We start from the raw sequence: 13,942 nt of genomic DNA, 5'->3' as shown, positions 1-13,942 counted from the left end.
CCCGTGATATGCAGGGAAAGGAGCAAACGTGGTCTGCCTGGAGTCTGTCTACAGGAGAGGTGAAGAAGCAGAGCACAGCGGAGGCTTTTTTTTTTGTTTACTGTTTACTTATTTATTTTAGAGAAGGGGGAGTGGGACAGAGGGAGAAGGAGAAAGAGAATCTTAGGCAGGCTCCATGCCCAGCTGATGCGAGGCTCTGTCTCACGACCCTGAGATCATGACGTGAGCCGAAATCAAGAGTCGGACCCTTAACCGACTGAGCCACCCAGGCACCCTAGGAGAGGCTTTTTTATGAAGGTAGAATAATTTGCTATCTAAAACATGTAACCCCATAAACTGACAGTACCTTAGCTTTGCCTTATATAGCATTATTTGAGTGATCTGACCTAAGAGGACAAGTACACATCTTGGAAATGTATAGAGGATTTAGTGTATGTCTTAAACATTATTTTGGTCTCCTTCCTACCAAGCCTTTTACCAGAATTGCTAACAAACACCTAAGTTGAATGATTTTTTTTAAAGATTTTATTTATTTGAGAGAGCACAAGCATGGGGGTGGGGGGTGGGGAGAAGGAGAAGCAGACTCCCCGCTGAGCAGGGAGCCCGATGCGGGACTTGATCCCAGGACCCCAGGACCATGACCTGAGCCGAAGGCAGACACTCAACCGACTGAGCCACCCAGGCGCCCCAAGTTCAGTGATTTTTATTTGAATTTTTTCCTTTTTTTCCACCTGCTAAGAAGACTACTAACAAACAATGCAACTAAAAAAAAAAAGAATTTAGGCAATACTTGGAACTAAATGCCCACATAGGAACTAAGGCTCAGATGTAACTGCCATCTGCATTAGGGAAAAATGGTAACTGCTGAGCCCCTCTGGGGTAGTAAGCACTGGGAGGGGTGTGGGGACCTCTGGGCACACAGTGAACTAGAGCATTTGTCCCTGCCATTGAGGAATTTCACATTTCCTATATTTGGGGCCTGGGGCCAAGGCAGTATTTGTTCCTACCGACATTTACAACTAATTATTAATTGGTGATAGTAATATTAATCATAATTTTAGTAAGCTTTGTGCCAGATACTATGCCAAGCACCTTATAGGTATTATCATTTAATCCTCATGTTAAGCCTGGTAGATTCTATTTTTAGCTCCATTTTGCAGATGAAGAGGCTGAGGTGCAAAGAGCTTAAACATGCCCAAGGTCACAGCCAGAACGTGACAAAGCCAGGTCCACCTGACACCAAAGTTCAGGCTCTCAGCCACTATCCCCGACTGGACATGGCCTGCCTTATCCTGAATGATCCTTTAGTGGAGCTCTGTTTCATGAATGGACTAATACAGTGCTTTGGGGGGTCTCTCAGTTCTCCTGCTTCAGGAGCTTTATTTAATCTCTCCACTCGCTTGCCCTTTCAGTCCCCACGTCTTATGGTAGCCCCTGTGTTGCACTCAGTAACTGGTGAGTGGTAGGCATTTGATAAGTATTACCTTGAAATAGAAATGGATCAAAAACTCGTAATATTGGAGCAACTAGCTGGCTCATTCAGTAGATTATGCAACTCTTGATCTTGGGGTTGTAAGTTTGAGCCCCATGTTGGATGTAGTAGACATTACTTAAAAATAAAATCTTTAAAATAATAATATTAATATTTCTGAGCACCATATATTATTTTGAAGTTTACATTTTTCTTGGGAAAACAAAAGTAGAATGTTATGGAGAATTCTGGATTTCCCTAAAGTACTCACCACAGGGCATATGGCATCATTGTGCATTTTAAAGAAATGGCCCCCTCCATCCGGCAGGAGGATGCAGCCCTCACCAGTGCACCAGCCTGGCCAAGCAGAGCATGAACTGGCTCTCAGTCTCTCCTTCCTGTGGCCACAGCACATCACAGGGCATAACCTGTCCCCCTGCTAATGGCAGCTCTGCTCAGGTCCAGCCAACAATTTGCCAAGCACTCCCACACTGGTAAGTAGGCTGGGGTCGGGGGCATATGAGCCTTTGATACCAAGAAAGAGGTGGAAAAGCTGAGTTCTTCTTGGTGCTCCTGAACCTGAAATGGAGAGTCTGCTGTTTGAGTCATACTGCCTGGGTCTGAATCCCAGCTGTGCTGCCCACTAGTTAAATGACCCCAGTCAAATTACATAGCCTCTCCATGTCTCGGTTTTCTCATTTGCAAAATCAGGTTGCTGTGAGCTTAATCGGGATGGTGTATACAGAGTGTGTAGAACAGTACTGGGCACATGGATGTGGCTGGCATATGACGTGAGTTTCCTCCTGTCTGATGAGCAAGTCTTGTTGGGGACATTGATGCATTTGTGGTGGGATGTCGGTGTCACGCTAAAGTAGCCCTCAGGAAGGCTGCCCAAGGGGCGCCAGGCTCTGACACAAGCAGGAGACAAAAGTGATTTGTTTCTTCATAGCATAGTTAGAAGTCATGGGCCAGTGCATGCGCACAGTTTTTTTTCTACTACACCCACATGTTTATTACTTTGAAGTTTTAGTATTTTTTAAAAAAATTATTTTAAAAGTTTGTTTCTAATTTAGTCCAAGCACTCAAGGGACAAAGGCCAAATCCCTGGAGTTTAAACTATTTAAGAACAAAATTCATCTGAGTACATTTTAAAGATTTTATTGACTTTATTCAGTGATTTGTGAATTGGGCAGCATCCAATGTAGCAGATAAAAAGGAGCACCAAAGAGCTATGCAAGGCAAGAGATTTTATAGGCAGACTGGAGCAGAATAAGGAAGTTATACTGGGCAAAAGGCAGATTGGTTATTGCAAGGTTACTTTCCTTATATGGGACAGCAGGGCATCATTGGGCAGATTACTTACTTAATGCTGATCAGTTGATTCCTTTTTTTTTTTTAACTTTTTATTTATTTATTCATGAGAGACAGAGAGAGAGGCAGAGGGAGAAGCAGGCTCCCAAAGAGCAGGGAGCCTGATGTGGGACTCGATCCCAGGACCCTGGGATCATGACCTGAGCCGAAGGCAGATGCTTAACCATCTGAGCCACCCAGGCACCCTGATCAGTTGATTCCTTATTGACTGGTTTAAGATTCCATTTCTGGAAGAGCCAAACTAAATTAAGTTTCAGTTTGGTGACATGGGGCTTAGCATAAGTGACTCCATTTGGGGCCTGTTGTCTTTTTTTTTTTTTTAAGATTTTATTTATTTATTTGACAGAGAGAGAGAGACAGCGAGAGAGGGAACACAAGTAGAGGGAGTGGGAGAGGGAGAAGCAGGCTCCCTGCTCAGCAGGGAGCCTGATGCGGGGCTCAATCCCAGAACCCTGGGATCATGACCTGAGCCAAAGGCAGCGCTTAACCGACTGAGTCACTCAGGTGCCCCTGGGCCTGTTGTCTTAAACAGAGCAAAGCATATCAGTAGAGCTTAAAGTATTGCTCTTTTCTTTCCTTTGAGCCAAAGCAGTAATAGTAACCCATTTTTCTGTGTTTTGAAGCTGTGTTTCAATGTTTTAACTTGTTTGAGCAGTGACAACTTTGTGCGCAGTAGATGGCCCTCACTTGTCCTAGTTAGCTCAGCTTTAAGCTAGCAGTGTTGATTTGGTTGTGTGTGTCTGTGCACGCGCATGCGCGCGCGTGTTTCCTTATACCATGGCAGAACAGCTTCTTGACTTCTTTATGTTCAGCAAAGGCATTCCCCTCTTTTACCATAGGTGACAAATAGGACAGTTTGCATTGACCTAATGCTGGATCCAGAAAGCTTGGTAACAGTGCCTGGTATTGTGGGCTTTAGAAGGCTTCATGTTTGGGTGCTTTTTGTTTTTGCATTCATTTAATAAAGGTTTATTAGCACCTGTTATGTGCCAAGTAGAGTGCTGGGAGCTAGGGATACTGGTAAATAGTCTTAGCCATTATAGAATTTATATTCTTGTGGTAAAGTCTCCCATTTGTCCATACTTAATTACAGTTGTATTGAGTACTATGAAAGAAAAATATGCTGAGAATATATGACAGATGAACCTAATTGAGGGAGAAAGAATTGTTGGTTGGAGGTGGCTGCATCCTGGGCTAGAGGGCATTCTAGGATGCAGGAGCAACATGTACAGAGGGCCAGAGATAGGAAGATCCTAGGCATACTCAAGGAACAGAAAGAAGGCTGATGCAGGTTAGAGTGGCAGGAAATGGGGTTAAGTCACAGAGGACTTTATAAGCCTTGGTGAAGATACTGGAATTTGGATTTAGGGTTTTAATGAGCATCACTGGCCATGTCTCCATTCTGTGTTTGTGGGGAGACTCTGCCATCTGTCATGGAGAAAGCTCACAACCAAAGTTGGCCCTCCCCTGGAGACTCTCTTTCCGTAGTGCTCCCCCGAGGCTTCGTACTCATTGCTGTCATGCTGTACCCTGACGGACAGGGCTCCAGCGTGAGCTTCCTGACCCCTGAAGACTGCATCATCCCCAGTCCAGCGATGAGAGGGTAAATCTAAATACTGGTGGGGAGGGGAGGGGAATGAAAACTCATTTTCCTGATACATACACTTGAGATTAACAAATCCTCGCAGTGCAAATCCTTGGTCTTTGTCTTCTGAGTGCTTGGACTGAATCGAATTGGTAATAGACTTTTAAAAATCAACTTTTTTTTAATACTGAAATTTTAAGTTGGCAACGTGGCTGTAAAGGCCTGGTGTCGGGTGTTTAGCCAGTTCTGGGCCGGGGGGCAGACACTGTGGCTGACTGTGGTATGTGTTCAAGTGGCACCTAGAGAGTGCCCGAGCTCAGTCTCTAGCAATGCTCAGGTTGCCCTGGGGACAGCTGCCCGGGGCAAGGGGTCTGCTTGCCTTAACTCCCATCCTCAGTGGCCCTTCCTGGGGACCATTCTAACACATTCTGCTTCATGCCAGGCAGCATCTCTCGGTTCCTTCTTGGCGTGTGACCCAGGCTGGCTGCTCCCAGTGGCTCTAGCTCTTGTATCTCAGCCTGGGTCTGTTCCTGCTGTTTGCACTCCGTGCAGAGCAGTTTTGTGTGGCTAGATCAGGTCACCTGCTGTCTTCACTCTTGCTGTGTGTGTACATGCCTGTGAGGCAGCGGAGTGTGGGGGACTGAGCCCTGCACCGCCTTCAGCAATTACAGCTCTCCTGCAAGCAAGCACTTACTTGTCTGGGCGCAGTTTCCACTCGATACTGTGGACCCAATAATATCAGCTTCTGTATACCCAGCACAGACTCTGTTCATTCCCTTAACCCTGTGAGTATATAGTAATATCCCCATTTTATGTGCCTGCCACACAGGATGGTGAAGGGGATTAAAAGAGTTAATATGTGAAGTGCTTCACAGCTGGAAATCCGGAAATGTGTCAGATAAAAGCAATTTTATTCTAAATTGATTGGGGAAATGCAAACAGATAGATGCAAAGTGTAATGGCAATATTATGGTGCCTACCCATATCTAATATTGCTTTAGAAACGTATCTATTTACAGGATGGATTGTGTATTTAGTAAATGAATATTGAGGACCTACTATGTGTCAGGCACTGTTCTGGGTGCTTTAGATATGTCAGGGAAGAGTATCAAAGATGACTGCCCTTGTGAGACTTCAGTTCTAGCAGGCAGATGGACCATAAGCAATAAAGGAATAAATTGTGTAGTATATTGGAATGCTGTGGGTACCGTGGAAAAGAAAAAAGCAGAGCAGGGTACAGGGCACAGGGAACGCAGGGGAGAGGGGCAGGTTGCTCTTTTAATCAGGGTGAGCCTCGTTTGTGTTTTTTGTGCATAGCCACTTCACTAGTCATTCAGCAGATATTTCCCTAGTGCCCACCGTGTGCTGCGTCCTGTAGACGTAGCAGTGAACAGGGTGGACGAGGTCCTTTCCCTCCTGGAGCTTACCTCCTGTTGGGCAGAGTGGACAGTGAACAGGTAGGTAGGCCAACACACGTGATAATGGCAGGTTGCGATAGGTGTATGAAGGAAAACCAGGCATGGTGAGGATGAGTGAAAGCAGGATCAAAGACAGACAGGGTGGTCCCTGCAGGATGATGTCTGAGCGGGCCCGAAGCATGAGAGTGAGCCAGCCACGGGCAGTTCTGGGATCAGTGTGTTTAAAGAGCCCAGGGCCGGAGGAGACTTGGCAGGTAGAGTAAGCAAAAGGAGGCCTATTGTGGTGAGCACAGAGAGTGGGATGGAAGGCAGCAGGAAAGTCAAGAGAGAGTGGGCAGGACCCGTGGACCACACTGGGCCTCACAGGCCACAGTGAAAGGTCTGGATTTTGTGCTGACTTCAGGGGAAAACCACTGAAGGGTTTTAAGCAGGGCTTGACTTGATCTCATTTGTGTTTTTTAAAAGATCTTCCCATGTACCGCATGAAGCATGGACTACATATGCAGTTCTCTCCAAAGCCACCAGCTGAGCAGGACACGGTCAGTCCTCCAGCTGGTTCCAGCCTGCACTCACTGAACCCCACTGTGTGCCAAGCGCTGAGCTTTGCACTGTGTGTGTTGCGGCACTCACTCCTCCCTGCCCAGTTTCTGGCTCATCCAGAAAGAACCAGTGTAAACTGTGATTGCTTGTCGTGCGTAGTCCCCAGAAAGCTGGGGTGCAGAGGGAGCAGGGGCTAGAGAGGGAAGGTACCATGGGGAGGTGGGTTTAGATAGTATAATGCCCAAGCAGCAGTTGGTGTTCGGTCTGTTTCAGGATGACCCATCCTTATGACTAGCTGGAGGGTCATTCTTGTTCAGTAGCCAGAATATCTGACAGCTCTTCCCTCTGCCCTTCCCAGGAAGAAGCAGTCCACTGAGAGGAACAGGGCCATTAAATCAGTCGGCCCTTTAGGTTCACAAGAAAATGGTATTTGGTTTTTGAAAGCAGCTCTTGATGATAAGCTCACCCCAAACTGAGACGTTTCTGAGGACAGGAACCCTGTCCCTGATCATTTTGGTAACTCGGTCCCCCCAGCATTCAGATTAAAAATGCCTTCCACATCAGGGACTCCGAGTGTCAGTGGAGCTTGGCTGAGATGAGAAACGAACACAGCACTGGAGGGCTTTAGAGAGAAACACTTGAAGCCTGTTGGCCACGTTTCTTAAGCAGGTATGTGGGCAAGCTCAATCCTGAGATGAACCCAAGGGACATGGGCTACCCTGAAATACTGTTGTGTTTGAAAAGGAAAAAGAGAAGCCAAGGACCTTTTCCCCCTTTCATCTTTCCAAACAAGCAGCCTGAAATATTTAACCGAGCCCATTGCATCACTCATGAATCTGATAATACTTGTTCTTACAATCAATATGCACGCAACTACAAGTCTAGAGACCAAATGTTTACCTTTTCAAAGTAATACATTCAGGTAAGGTTGTTCAAGCCAACCTCCCTCTGTCGAATACACCCTAGTAGCTTTCTGATGTCGGCCTTTTTGAACAGCTTGAATTCCAGTTGAAAAAGCAAACTTCCCTTGCGTTACAACGCCTTCTTGAATCTGATAGTTTAATTGCATTAGAAAATGCAGCTCTTCTCTACCCTTTCGGACTGCATTTAGAAGAGAATCAAGAGGATTTTCCTTTTCCTAGACACAGCCATATTCTCTAAAGGACTTCTGTTTTGTAATCTGTTTTTGAGATCCGATGCGTGTATTTCTGACACCTTGTCATATGAGGAGGTCTGATGTAGTCCAACGTGACTACGAGAAAGTGTGCTGCAATGATGTGTGCGGGCTGGGGGCGTGGGATCCCTGAAGCAGGGTCCTTTGTTGGCACACTTTCTGCGGGGACTCGCAGCTTCCACTCGATATGGGCCCCACACTGCCCCAAAATGGACTGTGCGTTTGACTTTTGCAGGATTCCAGGTCAGTATCCTAATATAGTGTGTTCTTTTTTTAGTTGGGTTTTATTTCTAAGTTTCTTTTTATAGAAGAAGACGTGCAGTAGAGAGAAGCGAAAGTTGCTCTGTTGATTCAGTTTTGTTGTTATGTACGTTAGGAATTGAGTAGCCAACGTGCTGTGCTGCAAGAGGGCGCTTGGCCTCTGCCTCTGATCAGAAGATTTAGAAAAACGGGCCTCAGTCTGGCCCACAAGAGTGGCCTTGCTCAGGGTAGCGTTACTTCGCTCTCCATCGGCTCTTAAAGATTTACTAATAAAAGCACACCAAGTTTTATTAGCAAGCCCTATAAAGTTCTACATGATAGGTATGTTGTTGATTAATAACTTAAAGAGGTTTTCCAAGATTTTTTTTTTTTTGCACTGTGAGAGTTAAAGTTTATATGGAAACTCTCACTTTAAGTTTTTTGGCTTCTGTGTATTTCAGTAAAGTTGTCTTGACTGATTGGGAGGGAAGATTTAATTAAGCTGGAAATACAGGGAGTTAATTGCTCAGGTCATTGGTAAGAATTGTTTCCCTTTTTTCAAGTTTAGTTGGAGAACGAGTAGACCAGTGCCTAAAAGCAGTCTCCAGGATCTAATGGGGAGGGAGCTAATTTGATAGACGAACGGATAGAATCATATGGGCACACAGAATACTGTGACCAAGCTAACCTTTGAGATTTGGAAGGCAGGAATGCAAGCAGGGCTAGATTGTTCAAACAGAAGAGAGGCGGAGGTCCTGCAAATCAAGGAACAGTTTTCACCAGAGTACGGAGAGTGTGGAGGGACTGTTGGTCCCCCTGGCTTTTCAGCCGTGCTCAGACTCCAGGGACGGTGAGTAACCACTTCAAGCCTGGGCAGTTAAAAACAGCTATGGAACATGTATCTGTGTGACTGCGGGTGTGTCTGTTTCTCCATCCCTTGGCCTCTCCTCCTGGTGGGGGTTTCTGCTTTGTATTTTACCACATTTTCATCCACTGTGTCCCTAGTTCTTTTAAGCCTATATCTGATTTATTTTGAGTAAAATAATTTTTAAATAATATCTTTAACAATCATTTTGAACATTTTCTTATAGGTTAGAACAGCATTTCTCAAACTTGTTGTTCCCAGGACCCCCTTACACTCTTATAAATCATTGAGGACCCAAAGAGCTTTTGCTTATCAGAGTTAAAGATCTATCAATATTTGCCATATTCAGAATTTAAAAGGAGAACTTAAAAAACAATTAACTCATGAAAAATGACTACAATAAACCCAGTTGCATGATAAAATAACATATTTTTAAAAATAACTGTTTTCTAAGGCAAAAAATATAATGGGAAGAGTGGCAAATATATAACGTTTAGCTTGATAGAAAGACAGCTGGATTTTCATTTCGGCTTCTGAATTCAGTGGCAATTATGTTGTTAAGAGTTGAAGTATGTAAAGAAAACCTAGCCTCATACAAATAGGTGGTTGGAAAGGGGAGAAGTTTTCTAATAGCTTTTTCAGTTAATTGTGGATATTCTTTGATACTACACCAAAACTTGACAGGTAGGTGGTTTTTTAAAGATTAGTCACAATATGGAACTTGAAACCATAAGCAATGAACTTTCCATACTTTGTCACATTTAAATCTACTGATGTCTCTTTCACCTTTTAGCCCGTGCATGGTTTTTTGGTAATAATATGCATTGGTTATTTGGAGAATATTAGTTCACTGAACTGTGCTGGTCTTCCAGACTCATTGCATGCTATCCAAAAATCACCTTCATTAACATTACCACTAACCTCATTAGAAAAATCATTATGTATTGAGAAGCATAGAGCTCATGGTGGTGGATACCAAAGTTTATGTTAAATACCAAGTTTTCCAATATTGTAATTTTCCTGAAAGACAAATTTTATTACTGGCGATAAAATGGCTACTTCCTTGAGGGACACCTGGGTGGCACAGTCGGTTAATCATCCAGACTCTTGATTTCAGCTCAGGTCATGATCTCAGGGTCATGGGATCGCGCCTAGCAGGGAGTCTGCTTGAGATTCTCTCTCTCCCTCTCCCTTTCCCTCCATTCTCTCTCTCTCTCTCTCTCTCAAATAAATCTTTAAAAAAAAAAAAGAAATGACAGGCACACTTAGTTCATTTTAAAGTCAATGTTTGCCCAGATATCCACATCTGAATGACCAGAGTGCTTTTCCTTAAGGCAGTCATTGTTTTTTCAGTATGCACTTCAAGTGTTTTGTGTGTGCCTCCCATTTTATCACACAGAATAGTAAAAAGGTGTATATTCAATAGTCAAAAGATTTAACAAAATTAATAATTTTCACTTTTTCGTCTGGGTATTACTGGCTTGATGTTTGCTACAGCGTTAGCTCTTTTACCCATCATTGCTTTTGTACTGTTCATGCACATGTTAACATGCTGGGGGAAGAAAGGCAAATGACATCTTTGTGTTATTATGCAAATAGTTTTGCCCTCCTGAGCCCGACGAAAGGGTCTTGGGAGACTCAAGGTCCATGAAACACTTTGAGAACTGCCTGATTAGAAGGAAACTAGGGAAAAAATGGACAGGAATTAATTTTTATTTTTCTAATAAAAGAAGAGAGTTAATTTTGCTCTCTGTAGAGTTTGGGTTCATCTGGTTCTCATTTTTAAAGCTTTAAATCAGGAACTTTCCTAAGCACAATGTGTATTGAAGCCATTTGCTGCTCAGGGGCTGAAGAGGCGGTTCCTCTCGCTCACTGTTAGCATCGTCAACAGTGTGCTGTACCCTATAAGTGTCAGGAGAACAAAGATGAGTTAGATTGACCCCGCCCTCAAGGAGCAAGCAGGGAAGGATATAAACATGAACAAATGTATAACACTGCATAGTATTATAACACATGTTATAATAAAGATAGCCAAAATCTAGAAATTCTAGAGGACGGACACTGCCCAGATGGGCAGTCACCTGAGATGAGTAAGTTTAAGGAATTGCCAAGCAGAGGAGATAGAAGCTAGGAGAGGAGAAACTCAAGAGGAAATAATTTTTCTCCTAGAGATTTTATACAGATGTAATTTATAAATCTTCCGAAGTTAGGGAAAAGGTATCCGTGGCTAGGGAGTATGCGAGCTTTGCGTATTAGCGCATTGGTGTGGGGGAGGGGGGCTAGGATGGAGAAGGGGGTTTCTGATTTGTACCTTAATACACTTCTGTACTGTTTGAATATTTTACCATGAGCATAGACTTATTTTTTAAAGATTTATTTATGTTAGAGAGAGAGTACAGGGAGGAGGGACAGAGGAAGAGGGAGAGAAACCCAGACAGACTCCTCACTGAGCGCAGAGCCCGACTCAGGGCTCATCTCACAAACCTGAGATCAGGACCTGAGCCAGAACCAAGAGTTGGACGCTTAACTGACTGCGCCACCCAAGCACCCCTATTTTATTTTTTTTAAAGCTAGTTTATTCTAAAAGCTGAAGAAAAGGTAATTTAATCATCAAAAGTATTTTGTTTAAGTGCCCACCTTTGCATTAAATGCATGTGTATTTATTAGGGAAGGTTGGGGTATGGCAGGAGACAGAAGCAGCAGAAGATCCTAAGTATATGAATTAACTAGAATTTCCCAATGGCATTTATATAAAGTGTAATTATAAAGTATGTTTATCATATAGTTATAAAATTCTTAAAAGCATTTTATATATTCTTAAGTATATTTTACGTAAATATACACATATGTACTTATAACGATAATACGGAATTTTATATTTATATAGAGGTTTATATTTTGTATATGTATATGTATATATACAGATTTATATATATAGGGGCGCCTGGGGTGGCTCAGTCATTAAGTGTCTGCCTTCGGCTCATGTCCTGGGATCGAGCCCCGTGTTGGGCTCCCTGCTCAGCGGGAAGCCTGCTTCTCCCTCTCCCGCTCCCCCTGCTTGTGTTCCCTCTCTCACTGTCTCTCTGTCAAATAAATAAATATTAAAAAAAAGATTTATATATGTGTGTATATATATTTATGTATATGTGTATATATATAAATAAATAGAGGATGACCATTCATCATATTTCCCCAGGTACTGAACCAATATATACCTGTTTCTCTGGCATAGTTATTAGTTGCATCCATTTTCTCTCTCAAGTGTCCTGTTTTAGATGCTGAATTATGTGTTCACCCTATATTTTTACATATATATGTATATATATTTATAAATAAATGTATGACTATGTAAACATTTTTATAGCATATGCTCATATATTAATAATAAAGCCACACATTTGTTTGTACATACATATAATACATGCATATGTGTATTTATGTATTTAGAAGGTATATGTTAAAGGCTATTTATAGCTTACATACAAACTCAGGAAAATAGTAACATAAGTCAGATGACCACCGTTACCTAATTACAAATTATTTTAAAAGAAATGTAGGCCCACCAAAATTTTTGCATCTGTGACATTTTTATTAGCCTTTTTCATGTTTATCTATTCCATCTTGGTAATATTACTGAGAATAGTGAATTTATTGCATGAAACTTGCTTTTTAGAAAACATTTTAGAAAGTTACACATAAATTAAATCTCATCTTCCCATCTTATATTTATTTTTCTGAGGTCTTCCGTGGGTTTTCCATTGGCAGGAACTCCTAAAGCTTCAGTATTAAGTTACTCTCTATAAAGAAATAGAGTAGCGGAGGTCACTTTAACTTTTTTAAGTCAAGACTACTATTTTTGCTGAGGATGACTGCCAACACACAAAAGCTCATTTATAAGTCTTAATTTTAATTTTGGAGATATCTTTAAAGTTAAGTATGTCTGGTAAGATCTGTGGGTCTAATGTTATTTTACGTAATGTTCTTATCAGCTGCAACAAAGGAAGCCAGCTGAAGGGGCCAGGCTGGTCATGTGACAGAGAGAAGCCACTTGGTGGTAAGTGCCTGGGCCAGCAGCGTGTGACTCTAGGTGACCGTGATGAGGGGGCACAGCTGCTAGGCGCCCAGTCCTTCTTGCCAGGCAGGCAACAACCATTGTTGCCCACTCTTCTTATTGTTCAAGAAAAGATATATTGATTTTTATGTTAAATCTTACTCTTTTCGACATCAGCCCCGTTTTTCAGAAACATGGTTCCAAAGACCAGGTTGGTCAGACAAAACCTGCGGGAACCAGATTTCCCTGTGGTCCTCTGGTCTACAGACTTCAGACTCATTTCTCTGTTGCCCTTTGGACATGTAGGATGTGGCTTATAGTTATAGCAGCTTCTGAAGTGATCAGGTGACTACAGCCGGGAGGCAGTCCACGTGGCAGGCACTGGTAAGCTCGAAAGGTGGGTGCTGGAGTCTGAGAGACGTTAAGGTGCACCTGCAGCAATTTTCACTGCTTTTCTAGCCTGCATGTGCAGATTGGGGCTCGTTGTTTTACACTCTTACATTGACTCTTGGATTATAAACTTCTTGAGGGCATGAAATTCTGTGCCTCTTTCTGAGTGAAATTCTCTTTCCTCCCTTTGTTTATATCTGCAGAGCTAAATTCTGCTCTTAAGATCCAGTAAACGGCACTTCCTCCTAAGGAGCTTTGCTGAGCTACTCCCTGTGCCTTCCCTCACTCCCACTCCCAAGCTGCTCCCCAGAACTCCCACTGTGTTCTGACCAGCCTGCCTGCCTGCCTGCCTGCCTGCCTGCCTGCCTACATGATCCCGCACATGTCTTTGTTATGCAGCATTTCATAAACATTTCTTACTTCCCTTGCTACACCACAAAACTTTGAAGGCAGAATTTTTATTTCTTTTATGGCAGTGGGGTTTTATTGTCAGCCGCCCCGGGCCTGGTTCTAGCTGGTTGATAAAAACTACTTGGGGTGCCTGGGTGGCTCAGTTGCTTAAGTGTCTGACTCCTTATCTCAGCTCAGGTCTTGATCTCAGGGTCATGAGTTTAAGCCCTGTGTTGGGCTCCACACTGGGTGTGGAGCCTGCTTAAAAAAAAACATTCTGTGTTTGTTTTGCCCATGGTGTTTCTTCTGCTTAGAATGCCTTTCCCACACCCCAGTTTTACTTTTTTTTTTTTTTAAGATTTTATTTATTTATTTGACATCGCTTCTCAGCCTTTTGGCTAAGATCAAGTGTATTTATTTGACAGAGAGAGAGAGAGCAAGAGAGGG

At 43.0% G+C, this 13,942-nt stretch overlaps 1 protein-coding gene across 18 annotated transcripts in view; it reads left to right on the top strand.

Moving 5' to 3' along the window:
• Positions 1-13,942, top strand: part of ZBTB38 (zinc finger and BTB domain containing 38) — a 155,883-nt gene that overhangs the window by 100,253 nt on the left and 41,688 nt on the right. Inside the window, exons 6-7 of one of the 18 annotated variants that reach the window (XM_073899102.1) lie at positions 12,654-12,718; positions 13,022-13,099. The exons of 13 other annotated variants lie outside the window; for them this stretch is intronic. The gene's annotated coding sequence lies outside the window, so the exon portion shown is untranslated. Of the gene's footprint in view, positions 1-1,799; positions 1,965-12,653; positions 12,719-12,892; positions 13,113-13,942 lie in introns of those variants that run through there. 4 more of the 18 variants (XM_073899115.1, XR_012380312.1, XM_073899109.1 and 1 more) reach the window with 4 other exon arrangements.

This window comes from Callorhinus ursinus, unplaced genomic scaffold (assembly GCF_003265705.2).
Source record: "Callorhinus ursinus isolate GAN/ISIS: 27379988/994484 unplaced genomic scaffold, GSC_fseal_2.0 scaffold1, whole genome shotgun sequence".
Taxonomy (NCBI): domain Eukaryota; kingdom Metazoa; phylum Chordata; class Mammalia; order Carnivora; family Otariidae; genus Callorhinus; species Callorhinus ursinus.
This window is presented reverse-complemented; position numbering and strand designations above follow the sequence as displayed.